The 14,301-nt window shown below is 38.8% G+C and overlaps 1 protein-coding gene across 3 annotated transcripts in view; it reads right to left on the bottom strand.

Moving 5' to 3' along the window:
- The window catches only part of GATAD2B (GATA zinc finger domain containing 2B), a 78,916-nt gene that overhangs the window by 51,760 nt on the left and 12,855 nt on the right, over positions 1 to 14,301 (bottom strand). The window lies entirely within an intron of this gene.

The raw sequence follows: 14,301 nt of genomic DNA, 5'->3' as shown, positions 1-14,301 counted from the left end.
AACGGCTTAAGTCCTTGTATTGTGTATTTTACAACAGTTTCTCCTAATGAACATTTCTTTTCCTGTTTTAGAACAAATCTCCCCAATCACTTTATAAGGAGTTTTTATTTCCCAAAAGTACTGATTAGCGGTCAGAAAGTGGCAGGGAAGAAATCCAAGCAAACCAAGGAAGAGCTAAGGCAGTGATAATTGTTTTGGAGATCTATCGGCTGAAGGACATTTACTCTAGGATCTTTGTTTCAGGAAATAAATTCTTTATAAACAGTTAACAAGGAATAATGGGAGCAAGGGAGAGATTTTCTTACTTTTCAACTGGTATCTATCACCCAAGTACCTGCCTCACTTGGGTCTCTGAGGCTCAAATCATCTGTGCTTATTCCATCAGAATCTCTCACAAAACCTTCGCTTTGTCCAAATATTAAAGCTTCTAGAGTCTAGAGAATATAGAGAAAAATAATCAACACTCTATCCAAAGATATTAATTTGTAAATAAAAGTATTCCTGAACAACTTAGTATTACCTTCAATTTTCAGAAAAGGAATACTAACTGAGCTAAACCTTTAGTAGGAAATATTGACCACTGGTATAAGGCATTCAATAATCCACAAACTATAAAGGAAAACCCTACATCTAAATCAAGCTAAGCTTCGAGTGGTTGACGCTGTACCATCTCAGTCACAGTAAGTTGTACTTAATAGGAGTCCATCAGAGGTCTCCAGATCTAGACACTATCATTTTAGGAGATAAAAGAAAATATGATGTCTGTGATAAATAGGGCAACGAATATAATCAATTTTTCTCTTACTCAACACATTTCCACCAGAGACCAACTATGTATTGCAAACTGAAATTCACTAGCTCCATGTTTAATCAGGGTAGGAAAGACTGTCTATCTTTTAACAATCGCTCAGAGAGCATGCCCATTTAAGCCCACACATTTGATTGCATTTAAACACTGGTCAATTTTTATCAGTCTTTAAGATAATATAAAAGGCTTAAGATACAGCTAAGCTGTCAGGAGTGATTACCACTGCTGCTGTGCTGTGCTGAGTCCTGTCTGGCTGGCTCTTTGTGACTCCATTAGCAAAGAATTAACTCTCCAACATTATACAGGCTAAGACAGTATACTATGCTTACTACAATGCCTGCCTTTATATTAAACTGATTAGTAGTCCAGAAATACCAAAGATGCTCAAACCAACAGGTATTTTTCTTCAAGATCCTCAAAAGTTAAGAACTACATGGTAAAAAAAAAAAAAAAAGAACTACATGGTAGCAACTTCCCTGGTGGTCCAGTGGCTAACACTCAGTTCAGTCGCTCAGCCGTGTCTGACTCTTTGCGACCCCATGGACTGCAGCACGCCAGGCCTCCCTGTCCATCACCCAACTCCTGGAGCTTACTCAAACTCATGCCCATCGAGTCGGTGATGCCATCCAACCATCTCATCCTCTGTCGTCCCTTTCTCCTCCCACCTTCAATCTTTCCCCATGAACCCCACGAACAGTATGAAAAGGCTAACACTCTGTGCTCCCAATTCGGGGTGGAGGGTTGGCGGGGATTGGAGGGGGTGGTGCAAGTTCGATCCCTGGTCAGGGAACTTGGTCTCCCATGCCACAATTAAAAGCGTGCATGCCACAACTAAAGATCCTTCATGCTGCAACGAAGACTGAAGACTCCACATCCCACAACAAAGATTTAAAATTGGACACACCCAAATAAATATATATATATAAAAAAAAAACTATACGGTAGCTAGTGACCCTGCTCTTTTCAACTAAATCATCATCCAAAACCAAAAGTATTTAATTGTATGAGTTGAAAATTGTAAACTTAGCAATACTCCTTGGCAAATGTTATTTAAGTTGTGATGCTCTGAAGAATATAAAATTCTTCAAGAAAAAGAAAAGATTTAACATTCACTGAGCATTTAATACACTGAATATTTAGTTAATCCACACAATAAACCAGTAGAGTAAGATCCTTTTCCCGTTTTATAGATATGGAAACTAACTTGGTAAAATTAATAAATTTGAATGAAGTCACTCTTTCAGCTAACTCATTCAGTAGATGTTGGCTCCAATGCCCACACTTGGTCCACTATAGCATGGTGACTTGGCTATTTCTTGGCCAAAACTCAAGAGCCCAGTTCACTGCACTTGCTGTGCCAATCTCCATTCTAAGTCTCCATTTATTTAATCCATTCCCTGCACTAAAGCAAGTATCAGTCAAATACAACTGAAGTAACAAATACAAACTCTTTTATAAGCACATATAATTTCTACTCCTAGATTTCATGCAAGACTTCTCGAGAAAGGCTAATAAGCATATACAATCTAGATATGTGAAAGACATCTGATAGATAAATGTCTGGGAGGGTCAAATCATGAAGGGTAATCATTATGAGGAAAGAGGTGATTATCTTTCCAGACTCAGGAAAACAGGATTCAAATTAATAATAACTAAAAGTCTGCTTGAAGGTACTCCTAAAAGACAAAATGAACTTCACAGAACCAATATCAGAAACAGATCTAAAAAAACCACACAGTTATCCCGTCTTTGCACTTCACAAATTTTATAAGTAATTTGCTAAATTTTTTGTGCCAGTTTTTAATATATGTCTTTGAGCTCAGAGAACAAGTGGATTAAAGTAGGAACCACTGCTAAAGTTAAAAAATAAAATTTAAAGATCTTTAAAATCTTAACCTATATCTAAGATTATTTTATATAAAATTCACAAGTTATTTATTGGTATCAAAAACAAAGAGCGAAGCTAAAGTATCCAGCTGTTAGTCCTCTCCTGCAAACTCTGTATAGTTCCATTTCCAGTGAGTCTATTCTATTTGGAAAAATCAGCTCATGACATTTCAAGATCACTATTACAACAAACAGATCAAAGAACAGGAGAACCCTATGCATATGATCAATAAGCTCCCATTTTTTAAATTAAGTGTAGAAGAGTTCAACTAATCAAAAGTTAGTTCTGAGAAGATAGGAGTTCTCCACATATTTAGAAATAATACAGCATGCAATCAACAGTACTACAAAGAAAACGATTTTGCTATCCCAAGCTTGATGCACAAATTGGAATTTATTCCAAAATAATGTACTGAGTCTCTAAGAACAGATGATTTGCGCCCAGTAGGTAAAACAGAACAATGCCTATTGTAATGGGGAAAAAAAAATCAGTCTTCAATATTTGGGAGTTACAAATTAGGACTGATTGATACTGAAGTATCTAACACTAATTGGGAGAATGTATATATTAGAAACTTGGCTAAAGTCAAATAAAAACTAAGTACACTGCCTTATAAAGTAGAATATGGACTGGGTCTGATACGGGAACAAAAGGAAATAAGAACAAGGCTTCCTGTTCTGAGATAGTATTTAAATTAAGGAGTATTGTCTCCCCTTCCCTCACCCATCCGCAAAGTAATATTCCTCAATGTGTTCACTCCTGGACTTATAGGAAATAAAATTATTGTAGAGGGAATTCCCTGGTGGGTTAGGCCTTGGCACTTTCACTGCCAGGGCCTGAATTTAATCCCTGGTCAGGGAACCAAGATCCCACAAGCCATGGTGCAGCCAAAAAAAAGTTTGAGAGACTTTTTTTTTTGTTCAAGAAGAAAGGCCAAAAGCCTTCTATTGTTTAAGTATTAGAAATAATTTTAAAATTACTGCTATACCCTACTCTCAATGACTTAATCACCATATACATGCTTATCACTCCATTGGGTCTGACTTTTTACGACCCCATGGACTGTAGCCCATATGGACAGAGGAGTCCAGGCTCCTCTGTCCATGGAATTTTTCAGGCAAGAATACTGGAGTGGGTTGCCATTTCCTCCTTCAGGGGATCTTCCCAACCCAGGAATCGAACTGGTACCTCCAATGCAGGCAAATTCTTTACCATTGAGCCACCATGGAAGCCCTTTTAAATCACCATATAAAACAAGTAAATTATATCAACCATTTCACCTCTCATGAGACATAAAATGTTCCTAAGCCAGTCTTTTCTATGAGGGTGGTTTAGTTTCCCAAGGGCACTAGGGAATTTCAGTATCTATCCAGGGGAAAAAGAAACAGGAAAATCACCTAGAGCATTATGTATTTAACGCTTACAAAAGAATGTTTTGGAACCTTCTCTTTCAAAAGACAAAGCAAAAGACAAAGCAGGGAATCTACAAAGTAACTACATTCTCGAATCCCTAACTTATTCTAATCCTTCTATCAGCAGCATGCTAGTGATTCCTAGTGGCCATGCCTAATAACATCTCAATCCTTAATACTTGACTGCTATTTTCATTCTCTCCTATTTGTTCCTTCCCTGTATCTTTGTTGGGGCACCAAGTTCTTCTCAGACAAATCACTAATGTTCATACATATGAAAATTCAACTCAAGGGACCCCCCTGGTAGTCTAATGGTTAAAATTCCACTGCGGGGGAATGGGTTTGATCCCTGGTCAGGGAAATAAGATTCAGCATGGTGTGGCCAAAAAAATAAAAAACAAACCAAAATTCAACCCAAACATCCTAATGTGCTAACACCTGTCATCAGCTAAGAGCCGCTGAGGAAACAGAGGAAAGTCGCCTTTTAGTAGTCAAATCAACATTTTGTCATAGATTTTCTAAGCACTTGGATTCTTTTTCATCTGGCTTTTTCCTGTTACTAGATATCCACTAGTGTCTCTAGCTTTCAATGGGTAAAGCTAGTCTATGAACAATTTTGCTTAGAGTTTCAGATATTTTAACTCTACATTAAGCTTCTCATATTCCACTTCTGCTGCAAAGACTGCTCTTAACTTTATTACTAAGTCGCAAACAATGCCCACATATATATATGTATGTAGGGCTTCCCCGGTGGCTCAGATGGGCCTGCAATGCGGGAGACCTGGGTTCGATCCCTGGGTTGGGAAGATCCCCTGAAGGGAAGAGCTACCCACTCCAGTATTCTGGCCTGGAGAATTCCATGGACTGTATAGTCCATGGGGTCACAAACAATCGGACAAGACTGAGCGACTTTCACTCACGCACTCACACATGTACATGTACATATACACAACACACACTGAGCTACATTCTATATGCTCATGTTCTAGTCAATCTCTGACTTTAAGGAGTCTCCAACCAGGAACAATCTAAGGTAAAATAAATTATTGCAGCTACACAATGACTTTCATAAACTTTCAAAATCTATCCTACACTTTAATAATTACCACACTGAATTCCTATGCTCAACAGACTATACTAGAAAACTAGATCTAACTATCCATTTAATTATCAGAGATGGAGAACTCACTTTGGAATCTAGCCTACTGTCCTGGTTGGGCAAGTTCAGAATTCACTTCAATCTGTGACAATCTTGGTACACTTATGAGGCATCAAGATACTAGAATTTCAGGACAACCATCTTGTATTACACTAACCAGAAAAATGGAAGCCAATATAAAAGGAAAGATCTTGAAAGAAAAAAGTGGTAAATGTGTGACTGTCAAATTTAACATAAACTTTCCTTTTATTAAATTTTATGTTATATGTGTTATGTGTGTTAGTCGCTCAGTTGTTTCTGACTCTTTGCGACCCCACAGACTGTCGCCCGCCAGGCTTCTCTGTCCATGCAATTCTCCAGGCAAGAGTACTGGAGTGGATTGCCATTCCCTTCTCCAGAGGAACTTCCCAACACAGCGATCGAACTCTGGTCTCCTGCATCACAGGCAGATTCTTTACCATTTGAGCTTCAGAGAAGTCTGTTTTATTAAATGTTAAGTATCTTCAAAATATGTTCTCTGTATTTTCAACACTAAAATTAACCACCTCAGTATTACTGGCACTTGGGGCCAGATAATTCTTCATTGTAGGCCTCTGTCCTGTGCACTGCAGGATGCTTACTCTGGCCTCTACAGAGCAGATCCCAGTTTTGAGAAGAAAATGTTCCCATACAGAGCCAAATGTCCTGTAGAGGGCAAAATCCTTCCCAGTTAAGAGCCATTACATTAGAGCGAACGCCATCAACATGATTTTACCCTCAAGGAGGTCTGTGGCTATTATTACCAACAATCTTAACCTTGCAATTTAACATAAATACTGACAAAGGAAATAAGAAAAGTTAAGAATTCTATCAAATACCTTTAGGAGAAGGGAAGGATAACTAGGAGGGAGCATGGGTAGAGGTAATCTTCTGTATCTCTTATTTAGGTGGTCATCTTATAAAACATGTTCTGTATGTATACTGTATCTCAGGTTAAAAAACAAAAACAAAAAAACACAACAAAGTTTACCTAAAACACGACAAAACAAAACTGATAGGCAAGAAGCATGATAGTATTTCCTTGCTTCAGTGCTACTAGAAATCAGGTACAAAGGGTACAGAACCAAGACATTTGAGGTGCAGGGAAAGGAGTCTCTAAATATTTGATGATGCAATGATTTATTCTTGATTTTAAGATATCTGCTGCTGCTGCGTCACTTCAGTTATGTCGGACGCTGTGCGACCCTACAGACGGCAGCCCACCAGGCTCCCCCGTCCCCGGGATTCTCCAAGCAAGAACACAGTATTCAAATCCTTCCTTTGGCCACACAGCTCCAACTAATCATTCTTTTTCTTTTTTAAACCTATAAAGCTTTCTAAGATTGATAATCATATCTGGGATTAGGGTCATATATATCTTTCACTGAGACTTTCATACCTTTGACTCTGGAAGTTAAGAATGGCTCTTCAAAAACTCCTCTAACAAGAAAAATCTCTACATAGTACTAAAAACCTGCATGAGATCAGGTATGAAACAGAATAGCTCCTAAGAGCAAGACAATTGCCTATCCCCAAGCAAAAACCCCACTCAAACAAGAACTGGATTTCTACTCCAACAAGTAGGGCAGATAAAGGGGATAATCTGAAACAAAAAGGAAAGTAGGTGGGATCATAAAAACTAAACAGCTTCTGAGCCTGAGAGTGGATGAGAAAATTTTCAGATCAAGAAAGCAATTCCTAGTACTGACTAAAATACTAACTACAGTTTAAAAGATCTTTCTATATCCTATTTGTACATCCATAAATTTAAGAGAAGAAAATGCAATCAGACTAGATATTTAATGCTTCATTGCTTTTCACAATCCAAGACAATTGTATTAAGATCCCTGTTTGAAGGGTCTCTTAGAAAAGAAAAATTCATTAATCAAATATTTCCAGTTAATTAAAAAATACCGTAGTTATGACTTTGAAAACTGAAACAATATATATAGCTTAAAACACTTTTTAAAAGGAAGAAAAGATGAAGAGCACTCAGATCATTTGATTTTGCCCTTTCTGTTTCTTCTAATACCATGAGAGCAGAATAGTTTTACATAACACCAGGGGAATGCGATGAAACAGTTTGCTCAAATACGATTACTTGATTTTCAGTGCTAAATGTCTCAGACTATCCAATTGAGTACAAGGGAAAGATGAGTGTTTCCCAGGGAAATACTGCGAACTACATAAGTGATTGTGGTGGTGGTTTAGTTACTCAGCTGTGTTCTGACTGCTCGCCAGGCTCCTCTGTCCATGGGATTTCCCAGGCAAGAAAATGGGAGTGGGTTGCCATTTCTTCCTCTAGAGGATCTTCCTGACACAGGGATCAAACCCACATCTCCTGCTTGGCAGGCAAACTCTTTACCACTGAACCACTGGGGCAACCGCAAATAAGTCATTCAGTTCAGTTCAGTCACTCAGTCGTGTCCGACTCTTTGCGACCCCATGAATCGCAGCACGCCAGGCCTCCCTGTCCATCACCAACTCCCGGAGTTCACTCAGACTCACGTCCATCGAGTCCGTGATGCCATCCAGCCATCTCATCCTCAGTCATCCCCTTCTCCTCCTGCCCCCAATCCCTCCCAGCATCAGAGTCTTTTCCAATGAGTCAACTCTTCACATGAGGTGGCCAAAGTACTGGAGTTTCAGCTTTAGCATCATTTCTTCCAAAGAAATCCCAGGGCTGATCTCCTTCAGAATGGACTGGTTGGATCTCCTTGCAGTCCAAGGGACTCTCAAGAGTCTTCTCCAACACCACAGTTCAAAAGCATCAATTCTTTGGCACTCTGTCTTCTTCACAGTCCAACTCTCACATCCATACATGACCACAGGAAAAACCATAGCCTTGACTAGATGGACCTTAGTTGGCAAAGTAATGTCTCTGCTTTTGAATATACTATCTAGGTTGGTCATAACTTTTCTTCCAAAGAGTAACCGTCTTTTAATTTCATGGCCGCAGTCACCATCTGCAGTGATTTTGGAGCCCAAAAAATAAAGTCTGACACTGTTTCCACTGTTTCCCCATCTATTTCCCATGAAGTGATGGGACTGGATGCCATGATCTTCGTTTTCTGAATGTTGAGCTTTAAGCCAACTTTTTCACTCTCCTCTTTCACTTTCATCAAGAGGCTTTTTAGTTCCTCTTCACTTTCTCCCATAAGGGTGGTATCATCTGCATATCTGAGGTTATTGATATTTCCCCCGGCAATCTTGATTCCAACTAGTGTTTCTTCCAGTCCAGCGTTTCTCATGATGTACTTTGCTCCAAATAATCAAAACTGTATCATGTTGCTCTGAAGTGAAAACATCTGCACAGGAAAAGTTTCTTCTATAGGCACCCAGTACTATGTCTTTAAAAACACCAACTATGTTGTAATGGATTCAAATCACCACTTCTGCTGTGTACATTAAGGTCCCCAAACTAAATACTTGGCCAAAGTTTAATACACCTAAAAGTAAAAAGGATTACCAAAAAGACGCCCCTACTTCAGTAACTTTCTATGTCTGCATACTCAAACACCACATTCCTTTAAAATGCTGCTGCTTGAGACTTCCCTGGTGGTACAATAGATAAGACTCTACCTCCCTGGTCCAGGAAGACTCCACATGCCTCAAGGAGCAACTAAAGCCCATGCACCACAACTACTGAGCCCGCATGCCGTAACTACTGAATCCTCTCTGCCTAAAGCTTGCACTCCGCAACAAGAGAAGCCACCACAATGAGAAGCCTGTGTACTTCAATGAAGAGTAGCCCCCACTTACAGAGAAAGCCCGCATACAGCAAGGAAGACCCAGAACAACCAAAAAAATAAATAATTTTAAAAAAAGAATCAGATGCACTCAAACTTAAAAAAAAAAAGGCTGCTGCTCTGCTGAAAATCGTTGGAAATAAGAAACAATAAACTACCGAAACACCAATCCCAAATCACAGAGCTATTAGTATTTTCTGTCAAATACGGAGAAGGAAATGGCAACTCATTCCAGTATTCTTGCCTGGGAAATCCCATGGATAGAGGAGGTGGGCTGCAGTCCATGTGGTCACAATAGAGTCAGACAGGACTTAGTGACTAAACAACAACGAAGGATTCCCTCCACCAACAACCTGGGCACCTATATCAGATTTAGACTTCTTCAACAAGATGAAATTCTATTGGGCAATCACTTTTAAACTTCCAAGAATGTCAGTATCTCTCTGACTTTTGATCAAAATGTTCTTTTAAAAAACACAATCTGGGAAAAACTACGTCCAACGTATTACAAGTATTCACCAAATAGCTTCTCATCTGCTCAGTTATATCACCATTATTCTAGGACCAGAATTCATTTATACTACAGATTGGCCTTTTTCTGTAAAGGCTCAGATAAATATTTTAGGCTTTGAGAGTCTTATCTTTGTTGTGACAATTTACCTTTGATATTATAGCAGTGTGAAAGCAATCGCTGACAATACGTAAAGAATGTGTGGTTATCTCCAATTAAATTATTTGTGAATGCTAAAATCACAATTTTGTATAATTTTCACATGAAATTGAAATATCCTGAAATATCCTTCTTTCGATTTTTTTCTGTTTGACTGCACTGGTCTTCACTGCTGCTCTTCTTAGCTACAGCAAATGGGGCTTCTCTTGTTGCAGGGCACAGGCTCTAGGACTCTAGGGCTTCGGCAGTTGTGGTGCGCAGGCTCAGCTGCCCCATGGCATGTAGAATCTTCTGCGAGCAGGGACTGAACACACTGCCCCCTGCTTCGGCAGGCGGATTCTTAACACTGGACCACCAGCAAAGTCCCTTTTCATTTTTTCCAATCATTTAAAACTATAAGAAGCAATCATAATTCTTAGCTCATGGGCTGGACAAAACACAAGCAACAAGCAGAATTTGGCCTACTAGCCCTTCGTTTGGTGACTTCTGATCTGTAACCTCTCATTTGACTATTAAACATTTCAACTGTACCAAAAAGTGTAGAGAATAACAAACAACCATTTACTTATCAACTATTATAAGAGATATAACACTACAAATAAAACTGAAGCTCTCTGAGTAACTATTCCAATCCTATTTTTCTCTTCCTTTCCCCAAAGTAATCACCACAATGAGTTTGGTTTATCACTGACCTTTTTTTTTTTCCAGTACTTTTGCTTTAAGTGTACAGCTGTATCTATATAAAAAATATTGCATCATTTTTCAAGTTTAAGTTTTATGGTATTATATACATATGTATACCACTTTGCAACTTAACTTTTCCTTTAAGAGTGCCTCTGATATTAGCCGGTTAACACAGGTAACCAGTCTACTCATCTTAGCTGGTGTGAGTCCACGCTCGGTCCCTCAGCCTGTCTGCTCCTCTGTGACCCGCGACCTGCGGCCCATCGGGTTCCCCTGCCCACAGACTTCTCCAGGCAAGAACACGCAAGTGGGCTGCCAGTTCCTCCTCCAGGGCAACTTCCCAGCCCAGGGCTCGAACCCGCGTCTCCTGCACTGGCAGGCAGGTTCTTTACTGCTGAGCCACCTGGGAAGCCGTAACATGTGGGATCTACTTCCTTGACCAGGGATCAAACCTGGGCCCCTGACTGGGAGTGCAGAGTCTTCGCCAGGGAACCACCAGGAAAGTCCTTGACATTTATCCAAGTTGACACATGTAACTAGTTAGTTTATTCATCTTAAATGGTACAAAGAATGCCAACTATGAGGTATCACAATATAGTTATCTACTTCCTATTCACTCAACAAATTAATTACATATTATATGGCAGGCACTGTTTTAGGTGCAAGAGCTACAATAGTGAATAAGGCAAAATTCTCCTCTCTACGGAGTTTACTCTAATGCACGCTAACACTTTCTCTTTATTATTTCCAAGAGAAGTCTCAAAAGTGGCTCTAGCCTAATTTTATCCAAAATACGAAAGTGAAGAAAAAGTGATCAATTTTAGTAAATGGAAGAGAGATCCTCTCTCTTTCATAAAAATATTTCTTATAAAGCTAAGAGATAAAAGAAAATTTTAAAAATAAATTTTGTGCCAAATATAAAAACTGTTAAGCTTTCAACATTTTAATATTAGAGGCCCATTCATGGTTGTCTTCATTTAGACTTCACTATAAACAGGTAGTACTGATGATAAGACATCTGGAGATCCATTTCTTTTCCTCCTCATTTCTAAAAACCAGAGTGAAGCAATAAGAAAAAGATCAGCAGTGGATCTAAATCTTTGATCAGTCAACAGAAGAAAATATCACAGTAATCCAAAACTTGATAGAACAGATAGAACAGGCCCAGAAGACAATTACTCAGTCCTTGGAAATAAAATGACAGATTTCCTGAATAGAAATGAAGCAAGACATCACCATCACCAGTAATTAATGGAAACAGTCTCCAATGCTCTTTCCACTTCAAAGGAGATGGTAACTTTAAATACATCTGGAGAATCCCACGGACACAGGAGCCTGGCAGGCTATAGTCCATAGGGTCGCAGAGTCAATCTGAAGCAACTCAGCATGCATGCCATTGAATTGATCAGATTTCCTGTCACCCGCTTAAGGATGTGTATGAATACCAGTTTGTTTCATTTTACTCCTGCCTGTAGGCCCTGAATGTGGTGTATTGGTACCAGCAAAGGTAACACCCTACTCTGGGCAAGTGAAGGCCTACTAATAAGTTCCAAGTTCGCTAAACAAAATTTAAATGTACTGAATAAAACAAATCACCTTAACTTTAAAAACAGTGAAATGGGAATGAGGAAGAAGACAAATAACTTACCAATGAGCAGGAAAACTAGTTAGAAAGGAAATCTGAGTTGTATAAAGCATTTGGTCTTATTTGTCTTAATATCCCCATTCCCTGAAAACAGTGATTTAGCAGTGTTTGGCTCTCTGCCTCTGCCCACTGGGAGTTTAACAGGGACTCCAGTAAGGAGTTTCCATGAAAGCAGCCAACTGGGAACTATACATGCTCATTCTTATTGAGGTTGTCCTGATCTTAAAAGATCGTGGTGACAAATCAACTTACCAAAGTTTTAAAAAGGTTTAGACTAACAATTTTTCTTTCTTTTTTTTTTTAATGTTTGGCTGTGCTGGGTCTTAGCTGCAGCATATGGGCTGTGGTGTGAGGGCTTCTCATTGCAGTGAAGCTTCTCTTGTTGCAGAGCACAGCTTCAGTAGTTACGGCATGTGAGCTTCGCAGCTGCAGCTCGAGGGTGCTAGAATACAGGCTCAGCAGTTGCCCTGTGGCATATGGAATCTCAGTTTGAGGACCAGGGATCGAATTCCCTGAGGAATTCCCTGAGGACCAGGGTCTTTTGCATTGGCAGGCAGATTCTTACCCACTGGACTCAAAGGGAAGTCCCATGTTTGACAACTGATTGGTTTGAAGGCCATTTCGAACAAGTAAAATTTTCTGTTAAACTGTGTACTCCTCTTCCCAACAACTGGCTACAGCTAGATGGCCAATAATCAAATCCAGAGATATATGCTTTTAAGAAAAGAAATGCTAACAAGATACAGAGGCACTTGAAGACAGTACTCATCACTATCCAACCACATTGCTTCCCTCAAATTTAGATTTAAACTGAGCTGTTTTAGAAACTTTCACAGTCTGCTGGTATGAATGTAAACTGGTACAAATTACAGGAGGATAATTTAATATCTGACAAAATTTTCAATGTGCATGCCCTTTGGTCCAATAATTGTATTTCTAGAAATTTTACCTACAGATACACTAAAATGTATGTAAGATGTTTCACTGGAACCCTGGTTATGACAATACACTCACACACTAGAAACATCCTAAATATTCCTCAGTGGGGATAGACTGGGTACAAACTAAAGTATATCCATACAATGAGATACTGTACAATCACCAAAACAATGATAAACATGTACGTAATACACACATACACATAGTATGGTATAATGCTAAACAATCTGAGCCAAACAGTCAAAACTTCCTGATTCTGTATCCCAGCTCTTTTATTTATTAGGTCTGTGACCTTAGGGAAATCACTTAACCTCTTTGTGCCTCAGTTTTTTTATTGTAAAAATGGAGGTACTGTGAGGATTAAACAAGTTAATGTGAAGTGCTTAAAACAGTATTTGCACATAAAAAAGCCCAGTAATGTTAGTTATTATTAAAAAACTTATCCAAGGTAATTCCCTGGTGGTCCAGCGATTAGGACTTGGCGTTTTCACTGCCATGAGCCTTAGGTCAATCCCTAACTTGGGAACTAAGATGCAGCAAGCCACAAGACGTGGCCAAAAACAAAAGAGACGTATCTAAGGTGATATGGGCAAGCAATTATAATGGCTAAAACTAAAACAACTCAAGTTAGGACAGATACAGATAGATGGAATAAAGAGAGGTTTTTGAAAGTAGAATTTTCAGGATTTGGTAAGCTTAAATCACACTCTGAACCAAATTGTAAAAGACGTTGATATGTTGTTTCCTAATATGTTGGTTACTTAATTTATAAACACACTGTATCTAATTTGTAGTTATTTTAATAAATGTCTTCTCTTCTGGACTATGTATCTTCTTGAGGACTGAAGTTTTATAGTTAATCTTTACTTGCTATACAACACTTATGTGTATGTCTTTTACATGGTAGATATACAATAAATACCTAATACCTATGAATGTTCATATGAATAGCCAGGCTTTTTCAGTTCCCCACAACCAGCAGATTTAAGTGGTTACAAAGTGAACAGAGTGCTGACACATGGGTAAAGAGATCCAAGTTTTCTCTTTTATCAGTCATTTTTTTCTAGACCAAACTAATCGAGGATAGAGAAAAACCACCTGGGGTCTATATACTCTAGGAACTAGAAAAATAACCCTGTATCACTTATTGGAGACTTGGGTTTTCTGATATAATTTGAGACTTAAGACTACAGATGAAAAAACAAAACAGACTTTGTAAACTAGGTAATCAGCACTAAGTTTAATAACATAGCGGTACTCAAATTATGTTTATTCAATGCTAAGAGAATAATAGCAATAAAAGTTATTAAAGAGCAAGACTTGTAGACA

This window comes from Budorcas taxicolor, chromosome 3, assembly GCF_023091745.1.
Source record: "Budorcas taxicolor isolate Tak-1 chromosome 3, Takin1.1, whole genome shotgun sequence".
NCBI classification, from domain to species: Eukaryota; Metazoa; Chordata; class Mammalia; order Artiodactyla; family Bovidae; genus Budorcas; species Budorcas taxicolor.
The sequence above is the reverse complement of the archived record's forward strand: the minus strand, read 5'-3'. Positions and strand labels throughout refer to the sequence as shown.